The sequence below is a fragment of the Onychostruthus taczanowskii genome, unplaced genomic scaffold (assembly GCF_017590055.1).
Source record: "Onychostruthus taczanowskii isolate IOZ18803 unplaced genomic scaffold, ASM1759005v1 scaffold95, whole genome shotgun sequence".
Taxonomy (NCBI): domain Eukaryota; kingdom Metazoa; phylum Chordata; class Aves; order Passeriformes; family Passeridae; genus Onychostruthus; species Onychostruthus taczanowskii.
Genome location: NW_024507546.1, coordinates 1004529 through 1018474, shown reverse-complemented (window position 1 = coordinate 1018474; position 13946 = coordinate 1004529). Strand labels below are relative to the sequence as shown.

Below are 13946 nucleotides of genomic sequence, written 5' to 3'. Positions count from 1 at the left end.
TCCCATGTGGTGAATGACATTGGATGCTCAGCTTGAAGTCTAAAGGGGCTGAGTTCCAGCAAGCAGAATGCAGGTATTGTACACAAAAAAAAAACCTGCTAAACTGCTGTTGTTTTTTACAAGGTGGACCTCATTTATGTGTAGAGGGTTGCAGGGGGTTAATTTTGGGCACCTATTTCTCTATCCTTTATTGTCCTAAATTTTGAGAGCCTGATACTGATGCCTCCATTCATAATAAATAACTTAACTCAGTGAAGTTTTCTGAGACCAGAGATGTGAAAAATTGGACTATGCTCTGGAATGGGATCTAAACTCACCTGGGCAACTTTTCAACCCCATTTCAGACACCTTCTACATTTATGAATTGAAAACATGGAATAACACTCATGTTTAAAACCAAACTGCTGCCTCCTGCTACCATGCAAGGTCTTGGAATCCCCCTCAGTGGTGAGAGATGCAATCCCATTCAGACTGTACATTCAGCAAGTAAGAAGATCTACAGTCAGAAGCAACTTTTAGTGAGTTAACTGAGAATAATTTCAGGCTTTGAATGTCCCTGGGTACGGCAAAAATGTGGGGAAAGTTACTTCAGGTGGATGTAAGTCCAGTAAAGCAAATTTTACTCACTTTCATTAGGACAGACCCCTGTGGCAGCCAGGCTATCCCACTGTGTAGAGATAAGGGAGAGGTGATTAAACAGACCAGATCTAATGTATTTATAGTGCCCATCTCAAAGCAGAGAAGCAGAAAAGAGCAGCAGGATTGTGAAGTAAGCAGCTCTGTTCCTAATGAGAGGATGAACTCCTTCCAGTGTTTCTCTGTTGCAAAGGACACATCAAATCAGCTGCCATCATAACTAAGTGGAAAGATCCAGCACAACCTCATGTGAGATTGGTTATTTAACTTGACTGAGCAAATCAAAATATTCAAGGAAATTCCAAGCACTGCACCATCCTTCCTCAAATTAAACCCCCAGTTTAACCCCACACAGTGCTGGCCTTATGCAGCTCACATTTCTTTCCCTGGGAACCATCTGGGACTCCCTTGAGAAATCCTGACTTTCCAGAACATGTTGTGTTTAATTCTGACATTAAAAGGACATTGTTTGGTTTAGTGACATTGTACAAAGACTACACTGACTTGTTCCAGAAAATGCACCATGTGGCAAGTCCCACATCCATTCCCTAAATCTGACCCAAGCCTAAGTGCTTGCCCTCAGCTGCTACCAAAGCATCTCCTTCAAAGCTAACTTTGGAGACAAAAAACACAGAAAATCTTGAATTTCTCTACATAAAAGGAAATGGATTAATAAATGCTGAGGCAGACAGTGCTGCTCATACAAGCGGAGCCTTCATGGCTGAGCTGGTTTTGGCTGCGGTACAGTTAATTTCCTTCCCAGGGGCTATGTTTTGGGTTTGTACTGGGGTTGATAATACAGGGATAGTTTTGGTTGTGCAGATCCAACTGGTTTTCCTACTGCCACGCTGGCAAGGGGGCTGGGGGTGTGTGGCAGGAGACACAGCTGGGACAGGTGACCCCAAGTGACATTCCAGACCTTATGGCATCATCATCATCAGTGTATAACATGGGGGAAGAAGATGGAAAGGGATGGATGTTTCAGGGTGATGGCATTTGTCTTCCCATGTCACCCTTATGTGTGATGGGGCCCTGCTCTCCTGGGGATGGCCGAGCACCTGCCTGCCCATGGCAAGCAGGAAATTAATTCCTTGCTTTGCTTGCGTGCACTGCTCTTCCTTTCCCTATAAAACTGCCGTTATCCCAGCCCAGGGGTTTTCCAAGTTTTACCCTTGCCATTCTCTCCCGTATCCTGCTGGTGGGGAGTGGAGTGGGGGAGCACCGATCGGGCACCCGTGCAGGTGTCCCTTGTCTCATACCTCCCTGGCCCACAGGATGGCACTGCGACACTCCAAAAACTCCTCCCGGGCTCTCAGGGACGCTTCCTGACAGCAACAGTCAGTATTTTTCCCAAAGTCAGACTTTTTTCCACTGCAATTCAAATTTCCTTTAAATTTTCAGGCTTTTCAGAATTCAGTAGAATTCCACAGAATCTCTTATGCCTTTGCCCAGAAAGATCACCTCTCTTTCTGTGGGCATTTTGCTGGAATAAACATCAGTGATCTCCCCCCCGAAAAGGCTCCATTGGAAGCTACACACCAACCCTCCAGAAAAACTAGGGGGTTTTTTGCTGCTGAGAAACTGTACTCAGTAAACCCTGAGATTAATTAATAGCAAGGAAGGGTCTGGAGAGCCAGTCCTATGAGGAGCACCTGAAGGAGCTGGAGTGGTTCAGCCTGGAGAAAAGGAGGCTCGGGGTGGGGACGACCTTCTGGCTCTGCACAGCTCCCTGGCAGGAGGGGACAGCCGGGGGGGATCAGGCTTTACGCTTGCTCTCAGGGAACAAGAGACAAGATGAGAAGAAATGGCCTCAAGCTGTGCCAGGGGAGGTTGAGGTTGAACACAGTACAAATTTCTTCATGGAAGGGGTGGTCAGGCATTGGAGGGGGCTGTCCAGGGGGGGAGTAGAGTCTCCATCTCTGGAGGGAACGACTGGACGTGACACTCAGTGCCATGGTCTGGGGACAAAGTGGGGATCAGACAGCTGGACTTGATGATCCTGGGGGTCTTTCCCAACCTCGATTACTCTCTGATTCTATGACCAGCTATTGTTTCCAACACACTTCAATGTACTGCACAAAACCAAATTCACTTTGCAATCTTGCTATTTACCACACCACCATTTGCATTTTACTTCAGATCACTGCAAAAACCTTGCAGTTTGGGGAGCCTACAGCTTTCCAGCACTGACGTCTACCACACCTTCACAAGCACGGACACATCTGGCACATGAGCTCCTGTTCAATTAGTACAGCACCCACACATTTTCCCAGTCCTTTCCCATTTACGGATCAAAGATGCAGCCAAACCATAGACATTAAAATTTATGCTTTGAAATTTATGATTTCAAAGTCTTCTTGTCAGTGCTGGAGGAGACTATAACACGGGGCTTAGATTTTTCCCTTGGCTCACAAAGTATCCCTTCAAGAGCAATATTCTGGGACAATTGCAGAGTTAATGACTTTAAATTAAAAATCAACAAGATACGCTTGCCCTTATTACAATTTTTGGAAAGGACCACAAAGGTCAATGTTTTCAGCTTAAAGTGGCTGAGAAGATGAAGCAACCAACTTGAATCCAACCTTCCTTATCAGCTTTAACCTCATTGCTAGCCCTCATTAAATCCTCATCTCTCTTCTCTTCACTGCTGTTTTAAATGCCTTTTAGAAACATCCCAAGGAAACCAACACACAAAATACCACCAAAACAAATCCTGAACATACCTTTCTCTTCCTTCTTCTTCCCCAAATTTATATATTCAGCCACAAGGTCTGGAATATCCCTCTGCAGCAGAGACAAAGACGGCATTGCTAAGGACAACAGCCTGCTGGGGACAGCAAAACAGCCATGGTCCTGCTGCCAGTCCAGCCCTCAGAGGACAGGATGGCAGCTGCAGCTGAGAAATGCGAGAAAGGGGCTTAGGGGCAAGGAAATTCCTGCCACGATTGTGGCAGTGGCCACAGTTATCTCCACTCCTTATCTCTCACCTCATCCCAAGGGTCTCCAGGGTTCCCCTATGATCAAAGCCAGCAACAGGAATACAAGCAGCAAGTTCATGTCCCCTTTGTAGGAGACTCAGTCTGCCCAGGGAAGAAGTTCTGCCTCCTGTCCAGGTGGAACCTTCTGGGATCAGTCCCTGCCCGTTCCTCTGGTGCCATCGCTGGGCCCCCGGAGCAGAGCCTGGGCCCTGCTCGGAGCCCTCCCTGCACACAGGGACACCCAGGGCTGAGGGCCCCTCTCAGCTGGGGCTCCTCTGGAGGCTGGACAGCCCCAGCTCCCTCAGCCTTTCCCTGCCAGAGATGCTCCAGGCCCTAAATCATCTCTGCAGCCTCCGCTGGCCCTGCTGCAGGAGCTCCATGTCCCTGCTGTCCTGAGGAGCCCAGAGCTGGACACAGCTCTCCAGATGTGCCTCACAGGGCTGGGCAGAGGGGCAGGATTACTCCTGACCTGCTGCTTGGAGCAAGAGGCAGGATTTTCAAATGCACTTGCTATTGTTCAATTCTGTTTCACTAAAGTCACTAAAAAAATTCACAATGGCTGTGGTGTGTTTAGGCATTTTTTTAAATGCCACCTTCTATCAAAGTTCTGGAAGTGTGAATTTATGGTATCTCCTGAGTGCCTGGCTGCTTAGTTAAGTATTTATACTCCCACTATAATTACCTAAAGACACAGTAGTGAGGTTTCCAATTATTGACAGAAAGCATGGAAAGGGATGTAGGGGCACAGGGAAATAGTCAGAGAATCACAAAATGGCCTGCATTGGAAGGGATCCTAAAGATCATTTGATTCCAAACCCTGCCATGGGCAGGGACACCTTCCACTATTCCAGGTTACTCAGACCCCCATCCAACCTGGCCTTGGGCACTACCAGGGATGGGGCAGCCACAGCTGCTCTGAGCAACCTTGTGCCAAGGCCTCACCACCCTCACAGGGAAGAATTTCTTCCTAAAATAAAATTATCAATGGCAGCAACATTACTGAAACACACAAAGAGGGTCAACATCCCATTTATCCTGTTTCCAGCTGTGAAAACAACAACACCCTTTACAGAATTTACAACCATGTGAAATCAGGAACAGGTCAGAGAAGCTCCTTGAAGATCTCAGAGTAAGCAGCTACCCCAGCTGCACATCTACATTCAATCCCCATCCCTGGAAATTTCCAAGGCCAGGCTGGATGGGGCTCTGAACATACTGGTCCCTGCCCATGGCAGGGGCACTGCAATGAGATCATCTTTAAGGTCCCTTCCAATCCAAGCCACTCTGTAATTCTGTGACTCTAATTTCCCAGGCCTGTCTTGCACCATCTGCTTGTGGTTCCCTGTAGGAAAAGAAAAAATGGCCATTTGCATTTGGCATCTGAAGACAAATGAGTGTACCTAGAACTTTACCACTGATTTTTACCCAACTGCAGGCTGAGAAGAGAAAAATGTTATTACAGTTCCAGAGTCAGAGGAATTGAGGTATGGGAAAAATGAAATGTTAGATCCATCCCAGATCCTGACCCAGAATGTGCCTGTGAGCATCACTCTGTCCACAGACTCTCATGGTGCTGTGGCACATCTGACAGTCAGAATTCAAAAAACATTCAAATGGGGATTTTAGTTACACTTCAAAACATTGAATTTTCAAGATAAACAGGTATTGCTTCCCAGTGATACAGTAAATAGACCCCAAAGCCTCCTAAATGATAAAAAAGGCTCCTAAGGCACCCTGTACCATGCTGCCTAGTTGGCATCAGAAGAAAAATGTGCTGATGTATGAACACCAGCTGAGAATTTGGCTCTATTTGCCTGAAACTAAGTCTCTGTATCAGCAAGGCTGTTAAAACATTTCAGCCATCAAAAAAAAAATTCTTCATGCATCATGGTGGGCACAAAGACATGGCATGACTCTCTCTCCAAAAACATACGGTTTTTGTAAGACTCATGCATTCCTTGTAAGTCTCCAGCACCTAAATGTGCTATAGGACAGAAAGAAATTTCCAAGAGGATTCATCTGGGCCTTTTTACATATGCCTGTTTCTGAATCACCAATATATGACTAAATATAAACCATGAAGAGCTGTAATTGCTATTCTACATATCCTCATATCCCTCTGAAATACCATAAAGGGAAAAAAACCCTACAAAATCATTTAGGAGTATTAGTTCCTAACAATGCCAGTGAATATCTGCAAAAAACCCCCAATCTTGCCAGATTCAAAGTGCAGATTTGACTGCTCAGTGCCAGTCCTTCATGCTTGGAGAGTTGACACAAATCTCTGAAAGAGATAGTGAACTCCTTCCACCTCCACCATATTTTTCTTCTGCTGTTTTAACACCTCGGTCCCTGAGGGAAACTCAGGGAGTAGAAGAGAAGAACTTGTTTCAATTCCCTTCTTCTGAACTAGCTGTGAAAATTGATGTCAGCCTCTTATCTCCATGGAACAAGCATTCCAGGAGCTTTCAATTTACCTTGCAGTTAAGTCAGCTCTGGGCTTTGTCAGACAGAAATATTTTTGCACACTTTTAATTATCAGGCAGCCTGCAAGGAAAGGGACAGTCACAAATGAGGGGCCTGCTCTGAGTGTTTTGTGCCTGAGCCTGGAAAACAGGGATCAGATCAGCCAAGACTAACACAGAGCCAGTAACAGCAGGACTTGTCAGCATTTGGGTATTCCGTGAGTCCTGTGCACAGGAACAAACATTTTCCTGTGTTTTTTTTCATCCTCATTGCCCATCTGTTTGTCACTGCTGTTGTGACAGCAGCACAACACAGTGTCCCGAGGGAGGAGAGGTTCCCACCTGTGCCTGACATTATCCAGGTGTCAGAGAGGAGATGAAGAATACTCAGAAAGATCTCCCTGTCTAAAAGGTTTAGGGAAGAGAAGGAAATCAATGGCTTTGTACTGTCCCATCTTATTGCTGAGGCACTGAGATGTGAGGAACATCCAAAGGCCACGTGACAGAACTGGGGACTCTGCCCTTGACTACAAGCCCAGCATTTAAATCACCTTCCATCCTAAGGAATATCTTAACTATCAAAAAACCCACACAACCTTTTGGTGCAATTATAACAAGCAGAAATGCCAGGGCCAGAAGTACCAGTGGGTGGTTTTCTACACAGTCCATGATTGGGGATGCAGGATGGAGAGGAAAGCTGCATCAGCCTCCAGAATCCCTCTCAGCTGCAGCTGGCTCTATCAATATGTATTCAGACATTTTCTATGGGGATGCTGATTAGTGGTTACTGTGCAAGGAACTCCCAACTCATCTCCTCTGAAATCCCCTTAGCTAAGTGTTAGTGGCAGCTCACAAATCTGCACAGGTTTGGTTTTTAAAGAGCCAAGATAAAAGTAAGAGAGCAGCCACAGTCCTCTGCAGATAGCACCTTTTCCTTCCATTCTCAATTCACCCAGAAAATTTGAATAATAAGCTTTTGTAGTTTTAATTTTTATTTTTTTCTTATCACATAATCTTGGAGTAAAAGGATCCTAAAAGCTGACCAGCTGAGTGGGAACAGGAGGAGCTCACAATTCAGAATGACATGTTCTAGCAAGTCAGACAGCCCTGGAAAAGCAGTTTGGTCTCATCAAAAAAACTTTCTCAACTGGGCAGGTGTTGCAGCTGCAGAAAAGAGCAACAGGCTTGGCTCCGCCATAGCCAAAGCACTGGAACATCCCTTCTGTCACTGGGAGTACATGCTGTAATTACCAATGAGCTTTGGGCTGTCATTCCATCTCTTCTGGAGCATTTGAGTATCACATAGATGAATTAAAGGAAGTATTGGAGCTGACACTGGAGCTACACTGGTAATGAACAGGAACAACCAATGCCTACCACTACACTGCTTAAAAAAAGAGTTTTTTTAAAAATAAACTCCCCTAAACCAAGGATAATCCCCTCTCACCCAAAAGAAAAAAAAATAAACAACATAAACCCCAAATGCATGTTATATATTTCATTCCAGATCAAAGTTAGAAAAAAAACAAACAAAAAACCCCAAACAAATTAAGAAAAATCCCAAAACCAAACCAAACAAACAAAAACCAACCAAGAAAAACAAAAACAGGGCCAAATTTTGTATTTGGCCTTGTTTACATCCATTTTCTTAAAAAAAAAAAAACAAAAGAGGCAAAAAATATATAGAATATTAAGAAAGAGATTGCGCATGTTACAAAATTTTTCAAACATGCCTTTTGTAAAGGGTACCAAAATAAACTGAAATTATACTTCTCACACAAACATTGCTGATTTTGAGGAAGGGGTACCTTTTGAAAGAGAACATTTTTCATCCAAGAGAAATGTTTGCAGTCCACTGATAAAAACTAGAAGATCATCAAATACCAGACTAATGCGGCAGTGAATACTCTCCGAAACATTTCTGAAAGTCATTTCCAAGGACAGGCTACAAAGATCAATTGCTTTGTCATAAGCATGAAAGGCCATAGTCTACAGTTCTCAAAGGAATGTGCCAGACAGTGCTATTTCTGACACACTAAAATATGAGAATAATTCAGAGCCTGAGAACTACACACTGCTAAGGGTTCCTTCCAGTTTGGGCTATTCCATAATTCTGTGAGTAAACTGAGATCAGAAATAATTGCACAACTGTTCATGGTTCAAATCAAACTCCTTGGCTTACTCTGTATTTCTTACAACTCCTTTCTAATGTGTCTTGTTGCCATGACTCAAATTATGCCAAGTGCTTGGGACAGGTTCTTATGATATCTTAAGGACCATCAGATTTGTGTGCACCATCCTGCCAGTGCCACGGATAGAGCACAAGTGGTGTCCACATTTACAGGCTTTTGTGATGTGCATGGATATTCATAACATTTCCATTGCCTGGCTTTCTTTTTTTCCTCATTGAATCACAGATCATAGAACAGCCTGAGTTGGAAGGGACCTACAAGGATCATCAACCCCAACTCCTGGTCCTGCCCAGGACACCCAACAATCCCACCTCATGCTTGGAGCTCTGGCAGCCTTGGGGCCATGACTATTCCCTGGGGAGCCTGTTCAGTGCTCCAGCACCCTCTGGGGGAAGAAAATTTCCTAAACAACATAACACTTCTCTGATACAGCTTCAGCTGTTCCCTGGGTTCTGTCCCTGGTCACACAGAGCAGAGATCAGCGCCTGCCCCTCCCCTTGCCCTCGTGAGGAAGCTGCAGAACTGCTGTGAGCTCTGGCCTCAGTCTGCTCTTCTCCAGCTGAACAGACCAAGTGCCCTCAGCTGCTTCTCATGTGGCTTCCCATCCAGGCCCTTCACCATCTTACTACTCACAGGAGAAAAGCTAAAAAGCAGAACTGGTTGGCCAAAATAGAGATGGAAATCACAAGACAATGGTTTCCTCACTGAAGTGAACAAAGAGCATCAACAAGCAGGAAAGCTCAAGGACAAAGTCTAAGGAGAGCTCCTTCCTGGTACTTCTGTGACACAGAGCTGGCTGAACAGATGAAGCTCCTGCCTCAGCCAATATTTTGTCTTCCTCCTGAGCTTAAGAGGATCTTCACCTCCACAAGGGGAAACAATTCTGGGCCCCTCAGTTTGGGAAGGACATTGAGACACTTGTACGCATTCAGAGAAGGGCAAGGAGGCTGGTGAGGGGCTTGGAACACAAGCCCTACGAGGAATGACTGAGGGAGCTGGGGGTGTTTAGCCTGGAGAAAGGGAGACTCAGAGGTGACCTTATCAATCTCTACAGCCACCTGAAAGGTGGGTGTAGTCAGGTGGGGTTGGTCTCTTTCTCCAGGCAGCAACTGACAGAACCAGAGGACACAGTCTTAGGCTGTGCCAAGGGAAATACAGGTTGGATATTAGGAAAATGTTTTTCAGGGAAAGAGTCATAAGGTTCTGGAATGGCCACCCGGAGAGGTGGTGGAGTCACCATTCCTGGATGTGTTTGAAAAAAGACTGGATGTGGCACTCGATGTCATGGTTTACTTGAGATGTTAGGGCATGGGTTGGACTCAATGATCTTTAAGGTCTCTTCCAACCTAGTGATTCTGTGAATTCTGTGATTTGAGAGAGGTGAGAGAGGTAAGAGTGGAAACATGAAATTTTGTTCTGTGTCAGAACAGTATGTGCAATAGGAAATTATTCTCCTCATCTCTTCAGGCCAGAGTGGCCATTGGGATCAACTGCTCTGACCAGCTACCCAACAATGCTGCTTGCCACAACTCCCTGACAGGAGGGTGTGGCCATGTGGGGGTCAGCCTCTTCTCCAGGGGAACAAGGGACAGGACTGGACTAGGAAAAAATTTTTTACTGAAAGAGCAGTTAATAGAACAGACTGCCCAAGGAAGTGCTGGAGTCACCGGCCCTGGAACTATTCAAAGAATGAGTGGACATAGCACTTCATTATATAGTTTTCTGGGCATTATGATATTCCAGTGAAGGCTAGACTTGATGATCTTGGAGGTATTTTCCAACCTTAATGATTCTGTGAGCATGGTCTTCTGTGAGCATGGTCTTCTGTTGAAGACCATGCATCACTGCTTATTTCTGCAACAAACCACAGATTCACAGACTGATTTGGGTTGGAAATGACCTTAAAGGTCACCTCATTCCAACGCTCGTGCCAGAGGGGCCGGAACACCTTTCACTAGGGCAGATTGCTCAAATCAGATAATCTAACTGAGCTGCAGCAGAGATGTTCAAGGCTTTCCCCAACATTAGATGCAATGCACCATTCCAATGATTCCAGGGAGCTCATGGGAGTGAGGAATGACCACAGATTCCAGGAAGAAGGAAGGTCAGCAAAAAGCTGGAGAGCTCTGGATAGGGAGAAAGGACTGGATATGGTGAGCAGCCATTCCAGGCTGAGGGGAAGAGCAGTGAACAGAGTTTGGTGGGGTATCTTTAAAGGGTGTGAATTTGCTCTCTTGCCTCCAGACCAGCTCCTGGAGGGATATGGTATCCTCTGCGCCATTCTACCCCACTCTTGGACTTCTTTCTCTCTCCTCAGTCCCACTGAGAAAAAAACTTCCCAAGACTCACAGTTCCTCTCCTAGCTCTCCCTCCTACCCACAAAACCCAAGTATTTAGTAGTAAAATCACCAGGATTTGGTGTTCTGCAGGTAAACATGAAGTATGGCAAATGATCTGGAGACACAAGAAATGTGGGAAGATCTTACAATTTTCATCTTTTTTTTTTCTTTTTTGGTTATTTTGCCCCCAGTTCTTTCCTAACTACAGGTCTTGTCAGTCTTTTGCTGGCCTAGAAAAGTCATACTCTTCCAGGTTCCACTAGCAAAGCACATTTCATCCGCCTGATCATTCTTGCTGTTCTTCTGTGCATCCTGTCTTTAGGTCACAAACAATGCACACAGCATTGCAGATGAGGCCTTGCAGAATTAAGATTTTCCAGGTGTTACTGAACATGCTTGTCCTGAGATTTTCCAAGATTTGCACCTTGATTTTTTTTTAAACTGAGCCACTATGGTGGGTCAGTTAGTGACACTGGCACTCTGGCTGAGGAGGAGTTGCTGGAGCCAGGCCAGAGCAGGGCCACCAAGGGGATCAGAGGGATGGAGCAGCTCTGCTGGGAGGAAAGGCTGAGGCAATTGGGATTGTTCAGCCTGGAGAAGAGAAGGCTTTGGGGTGACTTCATTGTGGCCTTCCAGTGCCTGAAGGGAACCCACAGGAAAAAGGGAGAGAGACTCTTGACAAGGGTCCAGAGTGACAGGACAAGGGGGAATGGCTTCACACTGACAGATGATATTTAGATTGGATATTGGGAAGAAATTCTTCCCTGTGAGGGTGGTGAAGCCTTGGAACAGATTTCCCAGAGCAGCTGTAGCTGCCCATCCCTGGAGATATTCAAGACCAGACTGGATAGGGCTCTGAGCAATCAAGGTGTCCGTGCCCCATGGCAGAGGGTCGGAACGAGATGGTCTTTAATATCCCTTCTAACCCTGGCCATTCCATGATTCCACAAGTATTCCTTCTACTCACCCTCATCTGTCCCATCTCCAGTGGTATTTTCCCTTACAGCAAACTGGTGATTTACACAAAGCTTTCTGTCCAGTTTCAGGGAAGGCAGGACTGACATCAGAAGAGTTAGAGCAGGTAAGTCCCATTTTTTCCAACCTAGTACTCCCTGTAAATGGAGACTTTGAAACCAGCAGATGTAAAGCCAACCTACCAAGTCTGCAATGATTTTCACATAGCCCTATCAGCAAAAAAAATGTAGGAGGCGCAGAGCTTGTCTCCACATCTACCTCTGCCACCCTTCTGTTGTTCTGTTACTTAAGAATTGCAACTACATTTTTTCAGCTTAAAAAGCTCTGTGTCCTTGGGAAACATATTCAGGCAAGAGGAAGCTAAGATGAAGAGCAGTCAGGAATCCAGAGCCAGAAAGTGCTACATTCAGCACCAGGAATTTGGTGGCCATGCATGCCCCAGGCCAGCCTGGCTCCTGCTCCAGCCAGGCACATGAGTGGGGGTGTCAAGGACACAAAAATGCCAAGCACAGCACAGCAGACAGGCACTCGCCCTCACCTTATGTTGTGGCAGTGGCACACCTTCCCCAGAGCTCCAAAGCAGAGAGGCAGACAAAGAGACTGTGGTCCAATTCTGCTTTTGCCGGGGATAAATTTGGAGTCACTTCACTGACGTCAGTGAAGTTATTCCAGAATTGCACCAGTGTAAAAGAGGGCAGCATCTGTTTTCTGAAAATGGATGCCATCAAGCTAATTGAAAACAACAGATGCATCAAGGAGCAGCAAGAAGGGATGGTAATGTTCCAGATTTCTTGTAAAATACCATTTCATTTCCCTCCAGGGAATGTAAGAGAATAAAGCAATATGTACTCTAACAGCTAGAACTTTTTTTGGTGTAAAATTGTATACAACCTTTTAGGTGAATGGACCAATGTGCACCTACAGCACCCTAAAGAGATCCAGCCTAGTCATGGGCACTTACAGCCCTCTTCTTTGGCCTGATTCTTCTCTCACACTCATTTAAATCAGGAGTCATACCATCCACAATCCTATGGAAACCTTTATCTAACCTTGGGTAGACAGCAGAATCGAGGGCCCTCATTTTGTTAAACAGACAATGGCTAGATTAGGTAAGTAAATTGATAAATTTGTGACTTATGCCACTTTCGGACTAAGGGTGTTCCAAAATGTTGTACCACTGAATAAATATCTTTATATTAATTTAGTGAAAATGAAGCCAAAGAAGGACTTGCTGAATTTTCTTTGTGTGAAGACAAAAGTTTCCCCTAATTCTCATCTGCAACAAGTAGTCAACACAGCTTCAGTATTTATGGTGACCACAGAAACAGATGAGCACTTTCCCTCCTGCAAATCCTTTCTTTCCTTTCATTAAGAAGGAGTTTTACACAGCAAAGCTCAATTATTTCTTGGGCCCCCTCTTATTAATTGGCACTACAGACAACCTGGATATGTCCAGTGGTGAAGGTTCATCAGTGAATGCTGTAGGACAGTAAAACCCACACTGACCTCAGCTATGAGTTTCCCAAAATGTAAAGCCACGTTATGACATTCAAACTCCTTGTGCCAGCCAACAAGCCCCAGAGAGACTTCCCTGGAGCAAGGGAATACCCACTCAAAAGAGGGAAAAGCACGTGGAATTAACATGTACTAACAGCTGCACTGTTAATGCTGCACTGTTAATTAGCACAATCCCTGTCTGCCTTCCCCAAAAACATTTTTCTGGATTTATCTTCCTGGGAAGGGTCTTGTAGGACCCCAGCCTGAACAAGAAGAGTTCCTTGAAACTGGCAGGCAGTTTCCTCAGGCACTGTCTTTGGTGGCAGCTAAGGACACACAGCATCCCCTGGTTCCTTTCATCAGGGGATTAAGTCTTTTCATCCTGCCAACACCTGCTCCCCTCCTTATGCCTACAGCAGGTGCCTGCAGTTTAGGCATTCTCCTGCGAACCTGCTGATACCATGGCTGCAAATCTCTTCAGAAGGGATCTGCCTCTAGTGCAAGCTTCAAAGAGCTTCAAATGATGAAGGGCTCAAGGCTGTGCTCTTGGTAAACAGCAGCACCAACAGAGGTATCTTGAGCTCACAGGGCTGCCAAGGAGGGCAGTATGTTCCAATGCCCCATGAATCTGTCCACATCTTTCCACCAGTGAGGAAAAAAATTTCATAAAATGCTGCTACTCTTAATTTCTGTCAATATAAAGTTGAAGTTAATTTTAACTTAGCTCTGCCAAGTTTGATAGGACTTACTTGGACTCGAGACAGGTGAGAGCTTTTGGGAAAGCTGTGGTTGACTCCTGCTGTAATCTGCAGATCTTTCCCTGATGTAAACAGGACCTCAAGAAAAGAACAAACAAAAAGAAGC

The 13946-nt window shown here is 45.4% G+C and overlaps 1 protein-coding gene across 7 annotated transcripts in view; it reads right to left on the bottom strand.

Moving 5' to 3' along the window:
* Positions 1-13946, bottom strand: part of LOC121347849 (potassium voltage-gated channel subfamily A member 6-like) — a 58086-nt gene that overhangs the window by 36984 nt on the left and 7156 nt on the right. For 6 of the 7 annotated variants that reach the window (XM_041426796.1, XM_041426794.1, XM_041426799.1 and 3 more), the window contains exon 2: positions 13832-13918. The gene's annotated coding sequence lies outside the window, so the exon portion shown is untranslated. Of the gene's footprint in view, positions 1-12139; positions 12294-13831; positions 13919-13946 lie in introns of those variants that run through there. The other variant, XM_041426800.1, reaches the window with a different exon arrangement.